The sequence below is a fragment of the Chiloscyllium plagiosum genome, chromosome 1 (genome assembly GCF_004010195.1).
Source record: "Chiloscyllium plagiosum isolate BGI_BamShark_2017 chromosome 1, ASM401019v2, whole genome shotgun sequence".
Taxonomy (NCBI): domain Eukaryota; kingdom Metazoa; phylum Chordata; class Chondrichthyes; order Orectolobiformes; family Hemiscylliidae; genus Chiloscyllium; species Chiloscyllium plagiosum.
Genome location: NC_057710.1, coordinates 62,551,052 through 62,564,354, shown reverse-complemented (window position 1 = coordinate 62,564,354; position 13,303 = coordinate 62,551,052). Strand labels below are relative to the sequence as shown.

The window sequence follows — 13,303 nt, the reverse complement described above, 5'->3', positions numbered from 1 at the left end:
GTTTATGTCAATAACTTACATAAGGGGAGCAGAGGCATAATAGCGACGTTTGCAGACAAAACCAAGAAATGTAAAAAAGTATGCTGTGAAGAAACATAAGGAAGTTGCAGAGAAATACATATCGGTTGAGTGAGTGGGCAAAAATCTGGCAGATGCAGCAGCATGTGGGAAAGTGTGAAGTTATTTACTTAGGCAGGAATTTAAAAAAGCATATTACTTAAACAAAGAATTACTGCAGAATCCAAGATTCAGAGGGATTTAAATGTTCTGATGTAAGAGTTGCAAGAAGTTAGTATGTAGCATGTAATCAAGATGGTTCATGGCATGCTATCTGTTATTATAAGAGGAAAAAAAATCAAACGCAAAAGAAAAGACAGAGCAAGACATTGCAGATGCTTGAACTGTGAAATAATTTTTTTTTACAAACTTCAGTTATAGTGGCCATTGGTGAGACCAGATCTCAAATGCTATGTGCAGTTTTGTTTCCTTATTTAAGAAGGATGTAAATGAATCAGAGGAAGTTCAGGGAAGGTGGTAGTTCAGAGGAATTGACATCTTAGTTGTTTGCCATTTCAGTAAGCCTTACCCTCAAGCTAACATTTCTATGCTGGGCTTGCTGCAAAGTTGCATCGAAGCACAACAGAAGCTCATTTTCTGCTGAAACACTTTACAACCTTGAGGTCTCAACATTAAATTCAGAAACTGAGCACATTTTGTCTGTTCTTCAAGTGTTTATTTAACATTTTCCTCGTGCCCCGGCCCTCCACATCTCCCACAACCTTGTTTTGTTTGTTTCTTGCTCTTGATAGAAGGGACTCATTCTTTCCCTTTCACACGTGAATTTACACCCATTTTACTTCTCTGTTTCTCTTTCAACGCTCCTTGTCTTTTGCACTGGGCTACGACGTAAGCCCTCGTTCCTCCTGTTCCTCAATAAAGAATATTTTCCAATGCCTTACAGTTCTGAAGAAGTTATAACAGAGTCTAAACATTCACTCTGTTTTCCCCTCCACAGATGCTGCCAGACCTGCTGAGTTTCTTTTTTAAATTTTTTTTTGGTTTTGTATCTGATTTTACTTTACCAGATTCATACTTGAAATGAACAGTTGTCTTGTGGACAAAGTGGACAATCTGGGCTTGTTTCCACTGGAGCTTAGGTGATTGAGGAGGGACTTGATTGAAGTGTAGAAGACCCTGAATGTTCTTTACAAGGTGGATCTGGAAAGGAGATCAGTCCAGAACTAGGGGGCACCTTTTTAAAATTAGGGGTAGGTCTTTCAAATGAACATTTTTTCTCTCAGAATTATGTGACTTTGGAATTCTCTGCTGTAAAAGCTAGTGGAGGCAGGGTCATTGCATATGTTTAAGACAGAGGTACATAGATTCTTGTCAGGCTAGGGAATAAAAAGGTTTTGGGGGCAGATGAGAATGAGGAATTTGAATCACAAACAGATCGCCCATGATTGTACATAACTGAGTCTTGATAAATTCTAAATAATTTCTGCGCCCTCTTCAGCGGCTAACAAGCCAAGGGATTACACAGTGAATGGTAGGATCCTAGAAAGTGGCGAATGTTAAAGAGTCTCTAGTGTGCATTTCCACAGATCCTCAAAGGTAGCAGACCAGGAAACAAGATGGTAAAGAAGATGTTTGAAATGCTCCCTTTATTAGAAGAGGCATAGAATACAAGAGCAACAAGGTTATGCTGGAAATGTGTAAAATACTGATTAGGCCACAACTACAGTACTGCGTACAGTTCTGGTCATCACATTATACGAAGGATGTGATTACATTAGAGAGAGTGCAGAGGAGATTTATCAGGATGCTGCCAAGGCTGGAGGGTCTAAGCCATTAGTAAAGATTGAATAGGCTGGGGTTGTCTTTTCTGCAGCAGTGAAGATTGAGAAGAGACCAGATAGAGATGTATAAGATTAAAGACACAGAAAGGGTGGTTAGGAAGGCACTTTAATCATTAGCAGAGCAGTCAATAATCAGAGACATAGATTTATGATTAGAGGAAGGAGGCTAAGTGGAGAGTTGAGAAGAATTTGTATCACTCAGAGGGAGATGGAGTCTGAAATGCACAGTCTGAAAGAGTATTTAGATATTGTATTTGCATTTTAATAGTTTCGAGAGCTAAAGATCAAGGGCTGGAAAATGAGACTAGTGTAATCAGATCTTTGTTGATCAGCATGGATACAATGGGCCAAATGGCCTCCTTCTGTGATTTTAGTGTCGACTGCTTTCTGCAAACTCTGAAATTGTGATCTGTACACCCAAGTTTCGATCATGAGAACAGTTCAAGAAAAGCAGCAGTTTTAATACTGTAGTGTAAACCTTCCTCCGATCATTAAAAACAACCACTCATTACAACTCTGGTTCTTGTCACTCAGTTAATGCATTCCATGCTACCATTCTCCCTTTTACTCTGTGGCCTTCAACTTTACTGGTAAGCCTATTTTATGGATCTTTTAAAATATGTCTTTTGGAAGTCACTATACACACAATAGCAATATCCTCATCAACTATTTGTTGCTTCATCAAGAAACTGACTCGAGTTAGCCACTTTAACTTGAAAAAATCCATGTTGGTTTTCCTTAAATATCCAGTGCTTGTCCACGTGGCGGTTAATTTTGTCACTTTCAAAGGCTTTTGTACAACCAAGGTTATACCAACTGACCTTGATAGCTTTTTTTCCAGACCAGGGGTGTAAAATTTGCAATTCTCCAGTTCCACAAAGCCACCTCATGTTCAGAAATGGTAGAGTTGTAATTATAGAACATCGAACATTACAGCACAGTACAGGCCCTTCAGCCCTCGATGTTGCACCGACCTGTGGAAGCAATCTGAAGCCTATCTATCCTACACTATACCATTTTCATTCATATGTTTATCCAATGAAATTCTTGGCAAGGACATCTGCAAGGACAAAGACTTTGGGGTAGGACTGGGACAAAGAAAGCACTTACACCATCTACAGCTTATGAATCTGAACAGATGATTGCATAAGGGTTATGTAAGATGGGAGACAATGAGTCAGGAGGAACATGCAGCCCTATACAATGGTATCTCCATCACTGCCACAGCCCGAGCAACTGTTACTGTAATCATCACCAGCACCAATGCCTCTGTGAAAACCGAGAGCATGCAGATGAAATGTACCCTGCTATTTAAGTTCTGCTGCCTGAGGCTATATGCCACCTTGTCTTGTAAGAGATGGAAACTGTGTCAGTGCAAATTGTTTAAGTGATGTGTCTGTCATAAAGAACAAAAGAACAATACAGAACAGACCCTTCAGCCCCCTCAGCCTGCATTGATTCCTGTTCCTCATTTAGATCCACTACTTATTACCCATTTGGAGTTTCTATCCCTCAGTTTGCCTCCCGTTCGTATGTCTATCAATTCGTACATGTTTAAGATTGAATAGTTGGCAGCATATAAACACTGCGGAATATGGGTGCCAGATTAAGAACAGTGCTAAGTCTGAGAGTAAGATATGAAGGAAGCTATTGTGATAAATACTATGATTTATATAAATTTTTATTATAATTTATTGTACACTTGGGCTGTTGATTTCTGAGTCAGTAACTTGTGGGGTTTTTTTGTGGCTGAAGTTAAGAACTAATTTGTATTTCTGTGGACATTCTATTTCTTTTAAAATAGTTTTTGTTACATGGTTTTACAGTGAATAGGTTTTTGTGCACCACTAAAACGTTACTTTTAATCTTAGACTGTTTTGCGACCAAAAAAGGAAATAATGGGGCATCAGTGGTTGAGATTTATGGAACTTTGTTTCCACAGAGGGTGGTGCATGAATGAAATGAGCTGCCAGAGGAAATGGTGGAGGTGGGTACGATTATAACACTTAAGCTTATGAGACACACTCATAGCTTCAAGAGGGAGAACTTTTTTTTTAAACTTTGAGTGAGGCAGTTCTACGAAGTCCTTGGATGAGGATAGCTGTAGCGACCAGTTTTCTTTAGAGGGAGAGGATACAGTAAACTAGATTACCTTAGAGTGAGAGCTTAATGTTAGACGATAAGTGTTGGGTTAAAACCCTGAACAGGTTACTTAAAGCAGAATACAATTAAGTTCAGATGTATAATAGCTCCAGGAAGAAGTTCCGGTTTATAAATTGAAATCACAAGTGATGTAAACATACCTAGGTATTAGATAAGAGAACTTTAGAGTAAGCAATGTATTAGTGCTGTTTAGGGTAATATAATAGAAGTGTGTTTTGAGTGCTTTTTTTCAATTTAAAAGAGACTGTTTGGGGATTAGTGGGATTATATATTTTACTGTTTAAAAATCTATAAATTGGTATCATTCTATTTTGCCTTCCTTTCTTTTGTTAATAACTTCCATTATATGGTTAAAACAAAATCTGTAAAATTGCATGCTTATCTTTCAGCAAAACACCACTTTGTTAAAACGAAAGCAAATCACAATGTGATCTATCAAGTCAGGTTGTCCAGTGATGACCTCAGCTGGGACCATAACACCATGAATGTGAGTCATGGTTGATACTGGGTGTTGCTAAATTAGCAAATGGATAGATCAGTCAAAGGTTAATGGTTCCAGTGTAAAGGTGTAGCACGTAATGATATATTCACTGACCTTGACCGCTCATGAGAGGTCATTGAATTATTTTATTCATTCAAGTGATATGGGTGTTGCTTGCAAGGACAGCATTTATTGTTCATTAATTTGAGAAGGCAGTGGTGACACATCTTCTTGAATCACTATAGTCCTTATGGTATAAGTATAGACTGCTGCTCGGAAAGCCCTGGTAAGATTTTGACCCAGTTACAGTAGTGATGAAGTTCCAAGGCAGCAAGTTGTGACTTGGAGGGAACTAGCAGATACAGGTGCTCTGGTCATCTGCTGCTTTTGTCTTTCTAAATGGAAGAGTTCATGAATTTAGAAGATACTGTCAAAGGAGCCTTGGTGAGTTTCTGAGATGATCTTGTAAGTAGTACACACTGTTCATCAGTGATGGAAGGAGTTTAAGGTGATTGATGGGTATCAACCAAATTGAGTGCTTTGTTCTAAATGGTGTCAAACATCTTGAGTATTGTTGGAGCTGGTACTACACCTATTGAGGTAAATGGATTAGTGGTGCTGGAAGAGCACAGCAGTTCAGGCAGCATCCGAGGAGCAGTAAAATCGATGTTTCGGGCAAAAGCCCTTGTAGATGATGGACAGCCTCTGATGTGACAAGAGACGAGTTACTCACTGTAGAATTTTCAGCCTCTGACCTGCTTTTGTAGTCCTTATATGTATCACTAATCCAGCCATAACAATAATTCCCAGGATGTGCTGCACCTGGATACAGGAGGCTAGATTATTGACATTATAATCGCGATCCACATCCCCGGCTACTCAGTGTCTGTTTGGGAGGCCTTTTAGTTCCCTGTGGTTAGGGGACTTCCATTCCCCTCTCCATTCCTATAACAAAGCCTCCAGAAATACATCAGAGTACCCTGGACCTCTGAGCTGCCTTGTTGTACTCCATTGACTGAATTTCCCACACATATCCACTTTTTAGAGGTGCAGGCTCACTTTAAGACTTGAAAAATAATCTTGTCATGTTAATCTAGCAGAAACATAAGCCCCATACTAAAGTGTGCAGACACTCAGCCAAACTATTAAAATCACTGACTGCATCACTCACTGACTGAATGCATCAAGAATAATAGACATGAGTTAATCACACCTCATATTCCTGTGTCTGTTTATGTCCCTTATGATCCCCAAGTGTTTTACCACCAGACATCGATACAGCAAACACAACATAATCCTGTTTTTTAAGGGTGTATTATTTTAGAATTTACAGAAAGATGGTAACAAGAGATTTTACTGAGATATTTTATACTGATGTTGACAAATTTCTCTCTGATTCCAACAATAGCTCAGGTGTAACTAAAGTTTTGCCACTGACCCACATGACAATAGAAATCAAACGTGACAACACATGTAATATTTGTTTTTCAAACCTTTCCTTGAAATCATATATATAGTGAGATATACTCAGCTGTTCGTAATGTAAAAACCACATCTTTTTATTTGACTTTAATTTTGATTATGAGCAGAATTGAGAAAAGGACTATTCTACACCAAAAGACTAAGGAAGGAATTGCTGTACTTTTAAAAAGCTGTAACACACAAAGTTGTGTTTGCCTTGTTGCTCTGTTCAAGTAGTAAGGCTATATGTTTGTAGACATTCTGGTTACACTGATGTGTGTACAAAGTCAGATATAGTCAGCAACAGGTTGCTGAGTGGTTTGTGTATGCCAAAGGCCATCAACTGAACAACAACTATCTGATTAGCGTCTGGATAGCTGACAGCTTGTGGGTGTGAATGATACTGGCAGAAGCCTTTGGAATACTGAAAAGGTAGATGGTGTGTGGGTCTCCCTTCAGTAAATTATCTGAAGCCTGAAGAAAACCAGATGTTTTATTTTTCTTACCAGTTGCTGTACACTACTGTTTTAAATGAATAAGTCAGAGATTTTACAATTTATATAACCATTGCTCTACACCTCCTGTGAAGAAATGAAACAACTGAAGGATTTTGGAAACTGAAGGACCCCTTCTTCAAATCCTGAGGACAGGCACCCTTGAGTTGCTTCCCTAATTTTTTTTTTATTTCCATTCATAAGACCAACATTTTTACCCAACTGTACTTGCCTGTATGGGTGTGAAGGATGTTTTTAGAATGGGTTAAGAGTTTTAAATATTATGTTTTCTGTTAACAGTTGAAAGTTGTTTACCTATAGTTAAAATCTATTTATTTGAAATAAATTGTAGTTCTGTCTATGTACAGGAACCTGGTCTGTGCTTTTTGTTAATCTGAGTCCACTAGACAGGTAAACTGGGGTCTTTGCATACTTTAATAAAACTGTTAACTTTTGTAATGAACCTGGGATTAATGAAGCTTGATTTCCAGTGTGTTATCCCAGTGAGATATGACAGTAAATTCAGGAAATAAAATAGTTGTTCATTACAAATCAATACCATTCTGAATTCTACATGAAATGCAGATAAATCATATAGATTAAAATCACTTCGTATTATTTAAGAAGCACTTAAGTAACAGTTTGATGGAGATGGTCACTGCTGGGTGTCAAGAGTTGATTAATGCTCAATTTGAATGAAGAGTATACAAGGGTTAAAAAGGGTGGCACATACTGTACTGATTTACACTCACCTCCTGTGCAAATGGCAGATGTGTTCATGGTTTTAATAAATGGAGAAACTGTTTCTTTTTTCTCAGTCTCTAGCTCAGGCTCCTTCTTAGATTGTATCGGAGTACTTCCTGCAATATTCCGTGGTGGGGGTGCTGGAAAGATCAGTTTCCCATCCTGTTCATGGAAGAGGATTGGAAGAATTAAGTTAGCACACACATTTTGGACTGTAAGCCTAAACTATGTGCACACAGCTCATTTATCCAATGTATAGGTGAGCCATGTAATGCAAGAGACATTGACATTCAATCCTGGTTGTTGTCTGAGCAACAGTGGAGGTTTTTCAGTTCTCTTTCCCTTTTTCTGAATGCTTCCTGAAAAGAAGTGTGAATATCAGGTATGGATCTGGATTAACTTTGACACTCTGCAAGCTGATACTCTTTGCAAAGTGAGGCAGAAGCAATGGCCATTAGGGTAAAGTACAGCTAGATGGTCATTAGGGTAAAGTACAGCTAGATGGTTCGCAGCTTTCAACTCTGCTGAACAAATGACTTCAACTCAAGTTTTGAGATGAGAGGGCAGGAGAAAGCTGGCAGGAATTGCATTTTGGTATAACAAACAAGGATAGGGCTTATATAATTAATGGTAGGGCCTTGGGTAGTGTTGTGGAAGAGAGAGACCCAGCATCCTACATAGACAGGGTGGTTAAAAATGCAACTAGCACACTTGCCTTCATTGCTCAGTACTTTGAGATTAAGAGTTGGGAAGTCATGTTGAGGTTGTACAGGACATTGGTTAGGCCTCTGCTGGAGTACTGTGTCCAGTTCTGGTTGCCCAGTTATAGGAAGGATATTATCAAGCTGGAGAGGGTTCAGAAGAGATTTACCAGGATATAGAGGTTTGAGTTTTAAAGAAAGGCTGGATAGACTGGGACTTTTTTACTGGAATGTAGGAGGTTGAGAGGCGACTTCATAGAAGTTTATAAAATAATGAGCGGTAGAGACAGAGTTACTGGTAGTTGTCTTTTCCCTAGGATGGAGGATTTCAAGCCCAGGGCACATATTTAAGGCAAGTGGAGAGATATTTAAAGAAAACATGAGGGGCATTTTTTTTACACAGAGAGTAGATCATGTGAGGAATGAACTTCATCAGAAAGTGGTGGATGTAGGTATAATTACAGCATTAAAAACAACATTTGGATAGGTACATGAATAGGAAAGATTTGGAGGAATATGGGTCAGGAGCAAGCAAGTGGGACTAGTTTAGTTTGGGATTATGTTCAGCATAGACTCGTTGGACCGAAGGGTCTGTTGCCGTGCTATATGATTCAATTACTTTATGAAAAGAATAAAATTGGTATCACTTTCTCCATACTGGGGATTTGTTGAAACACTGAAGGTAAAATAAAGTTTTGAAAGGAGCTTAATCTATTGGATCCTCCAATAGAAGTTACCCTGATTTTCATTTCTATTGCAATGAATTTTATCCTTTAGCTCCTTCATGATAGGGTCTAATCATTAAAGACTGGGAAAAACTCAGCACTTTTCTTCTCAGTGGTTAGAAAGAGAGAATTAATGAGGATCATTAATGTCATCAAAATAATAACCTTTAGATAATATTGTGTCCATGTAAAAAAAAACACAGAGGCAGTAATAAATTTCCTGGTATAATTTTGTCTTGTGCTTAATATCCTTGACATTTACAGAAAACCATCTGTTTCCATTTGTGACAACAGAAAAGACTGGACAAGGTGATAAAATAAGCAGTAATGGTTGTGGGGTTTCTGTTTGCATTCAGTGCTCACTTTCATCACCATAGTTCTTCGAACTACATGGTCCATTGTGCCATAATTAAACTCATCTTTCAAATCCAAGTAGAAGTTTTCTGGGTCAGGACTAACAGCTTTTAGAAGTTTTGTGATATTGTTGGATACAATGTGCTGGACTGGGTAGCTAGTTGACTGGGAAGATTCATGTAACCAATGTGAGTAACCCCCTTAAAAAAAAGGAGAGAAAGCAAAGCAAGTTATTTCTCATATTTTTGACAACGTGCTGGCAAACATATAAGTGAATTACTTTTCTCTCAACCCTAACAAGGTGAGCTACCAGAATGGCTACCATTCATTGATTGTAGTCAAGTGGAAGCCTGGAGTCCAGAACAAAAACACAATGAGTAAATCCATTCAAAGACAAGCAGCAATACTAAAATGCTGCATGCATCAAACTATACAGCGACATTAGTTGGGTATAATATCAGAAGAAATCACACAAAAACTGTACATTGTCTCAAATCAGAGAACTGGGTAGGTCTGAGAAACTCCAAATCTTTGTTCCTGCTAAATAGCAGTCGAGAGCATCTTGTTTGAGCAGACAGGACAGTGAACATCAACAGTAAAGTAAATCCAAAGAATTACTTCAATGCAAAGAAAGGCAGTGAGCAAGTGCTAAAATTGGGTAGGGTCAAGAAGTTATATACATTAAAAATAATTAACATTTAAAGTTGCCTTCTGTATATTCTAGAGGAAATGTTAAACCTAAGTGCATGAATGCAGAAATGCAAACCTTTTAAAATTAAATGTGGGCCAAATGACCTCACCTAACAGTATTTATTTTGTGATTTCTAACTCAAATTGGATTTAACACAAATAACCTTAAGCTATTTATAGGAAAGTAAGTGAAAAGGTGGTCAACTTGACTGCTTCAACTGACTGTTTAGCTCAGGAAATTTAGTTGGTGAGGGAATTTGGTGCAGTGAGGAAAGGGAAGATGCTCTGCAGTTTTAGAAGGGGCAGCCTGATTGAGGGACCAGAAGACAAGATGTAGCAGCAGTGATGGCAGCTAATAAACACAACTGGGAGTAGAGTTGATCTTACCGAGTGTTCTCCAAAAAAAAAACAAAGCAAGGTCTGATGTTAGAGAACAGCAGGTCGGTGACTGGTTGGTAAGATTCTAAGGTCTTTTTTCTTTCAAGTTGGATTGTAGTTTAAACCAACACCAGGATACCAAAAGGTCACAAGTTTAGCGTTTAAGTTAAATCAAAACATTTAACTACTGGTTTTGTATTGCAGCTAGTGAATTAATAGAAGCATTAGCACAGAGAAGATCTAGAGATATCAACTAAAATGAACTGTTATACAAAACACTAACTAGATTTGGCATAAAGGAAAAATAGAGTATCTTAGGGATGGGAAGCTGAGACCGTTCCTTGCAATGTTCTAGCTGCACCAGAATCAGTTTCTGAGTGGGGCTTTGTCAAACTTCTCAGCTTTCTCTGAATCAAAGTCCTTAAGTCGTCAATTAAGCACTATTGAAGGTCTTCTCTTCCTGCCGCTGAGATTACTTACCCCATAGGTAGCTTGTCTAGTTGTTGACGGATGCATGCTCTTCAATCAAAGGAATTTATTGTCCAGTATCTATCCGGAGGCACAGGACAATGTATAAAATACTTAATCAGCATTTTGCATGTATGCTTACAAAGGAAAGGTATGGTGGAAAAAATGATTAGAAATGAAGATGGTACAGCTAATGGATAGGAAGAAAACTGCAAAGAAGAATACACAGGAAAGGCTGGCTATTCTTACAGCAGATAAATCATGACTTGCATCGCATGTTGTTGAAGGAAGTGGGAATAGAGATTTTAAAAATAGTGGCTAAGGTTTTAGACCAATAACCAAGGGAAAAACATCAAGATGCACAAAAAGAGGTTTGACTTAATTAAGGAGAGAAAGTGAGGACTGCAGATGCTGGAGATACAGAGCTGAAAAGTGTGGTGCTGGAAAAGCACTGTAGGTCAGGCATCTGAGCAGCAGGAGAGTTGACGTTTCAGGCATAAGCCCTTCATCAGGAATGTGGGGTGGGGAAAGTAGGTTGAGAGATAAATAGGAGGATGGGGTGGGGGGAAGGTAGCTGGGAAGGTGATAAGTAGATGCAGGTGGGAAATGATGATGATAGTCAGAAGGGATGATGGAGTGGATAGGTGAGAAGGAAGATGGACAGGTGGGACAGTTCCAGAGGGCATTGCCGAGTTGGGTCTGCGATGAGGTGGGGGGAGGGGAGATGAGGAAATTGGTGAAATTGATGTTGATACCATGTGGTTGGAGGGTCCCAAGGCGGCTGATGAGGTGTTCTGCCTCCGGTTGTCAGGTGGCTTGGATTTGGAGGAAGCCCAGGACTTGCATGTCCTTGTGGGAGTGGGAGGGAGAGTTCAAGTGGTTCACAGGGTGGTGGGGTGTTTAGTGTGTGTCCCCCAGATATGTTCCCTGAAATGTTCCTCGAGTTGGCGTCCTGTAACCCCCATGTAGAGCAGACCACATCGAAAGCAATGGACACAGTAGATAAGGCGGGTGGATGTGCGGGAAATTCTATGCCAGATGTGAAAGGACCCTTTGGGGCCTTGGATGGAGGTGAGGGGGGAGATTTGGGCACAGGTTTTACATCTCTTGCAGCAGCAAGGGGAGATGCCGGGTGTGCAGGGTGGGTTGGTGGGGTGTGTGGACCTAATGAGGGAGTCACGGAGGGAATGGTCTCCGTGGAATGCTGATAGGGAGGGAAATAAATCTCTGGTGGCGGAGTCTGACTGTAGGTGGCAGAAATAGCGGAGGATAATGCGCAGTATCCGGAGATTGGTGGGGTGGAAGGTGAGGACCAGGGGCTTTCTATCCTTGTTGCAGTTGGAAGGGTGAGGTTCAAGGGCAGTGGTGCAGGAAGTGGAGGAGATACACTAGAGAGTATTGTTAATTATGTGAGAGAGTAAATTGTGGTCCTTGAAATAGGAGGCCACCTGGGATGTCCTGGAGTGGAATCGCTCATCCTGGGAGCAGATGCAGCTGAGGCAGAGGAATTGGGAGAAAGGATAGCGTTTTTACAGGAGGAGGGTAGATGGGGGGGGGTGTAGTCCAGATAGTTGTGGGAGACGTGCGTTTGAAGTAGATGTCTGTGTTGAGTCAGTCACTAGAGAATCAGAACAGATTTGTAAAAGGCAGATCAAGCTTGGCTAATCAGGTTTAATTTTTTTGATGAGGTAACAGATGATTGATAAAGATTTTAAGAAGGGCTTTGACAGAGTAGTATACAAAAGGGTGGTTAACAAAATGGAGAATACGATGATCAGCATCAGCTTGGGTGGAAATTGGCTTAGGTAAAGAAAACAATAAATCATGGTAATAGCATGATAAATATCATCCTTTCTCAGCTATTTACAGTTCTGACAAAGGGGTACAAGACTCAAAATGTTTACAGTACTCTGTTTTTCTCTCTATAGGTACTGCCGAAACTAACCATGTTTCTCCAGCACTCTGTTTCAGTTTCAGATTTCCAGCATCTGCAGTTATTTATGTTCATTTTAACCAAAGTAATTGGTTGTTTTTCAGAGTGGAAGGTGGTGAAAGTGATGTTCCCTGAGGGTTAATGCTCGGACCACTGCTTTTTTCTGATTTTTTACGTGGATATTGAAATATAAATTAAAATGTCAAAACTTGCTGTGAAGGTGCAGTTGACGGTGAGATTGAAATGAATCAGAAGCAACAGTACACTGAGACCTCGCAGAACAGGCGGACAACTGGAAGATGGAATTTAATACCGAGAAGTGTGAGGTGATACAATTTGACAGAAATGTTAGGGTCAGATAATATAGATTAAATTGTAAAAGCCAAAAGAACTGCAGATATTGTAAATCAGAAACAAAAACAGAAATTGCTGGATAACCTCAACAGATCTGACAGACTCTGTGGAGAGAAATCAGAGTTAACGTTTTGGGTCAAGAAACCACTCCTCAGATTAAATAGTATTGTTCTAAAAAAGGTGTACAGCAACAGAAGGTTTTGGAGATTCATGTGCTTAGATCGTTGAAGACAGCAGAATATATTGAGAAAATGTTCAGCAGTAGATCATGGGCTTCATAAATAGAGATTACTGAGCTGGAAAATCATGGAAACTATGCTGAGCCTACATATAACTCTGAGAAGGCCTCAACAAGAAGATGGCATCAACTCTGAGGTCACCACACCTTAGGAAGGAGTCTCCTTGAAACGGTGTAGATGTAGGAACCAGAGTGGTTGCAGGGATGATGGTATTTAGTTTTGAGAAACTAAGGTTGTTCTCCTTATCAACAAAGGAGAT

The 13,303-nt window shown here is 39.6% G+C and overlaps 1 pseudogene; it reads right to left on the bottom strand.

The window, feature by feature from the left end:
* LOC122554919 overlaps window positions 1-13,303 on the bottom strand; it is a 177,322-nt pseudogene that overhangs the window by 105,053 nt on the left and 58,966 nt on the right.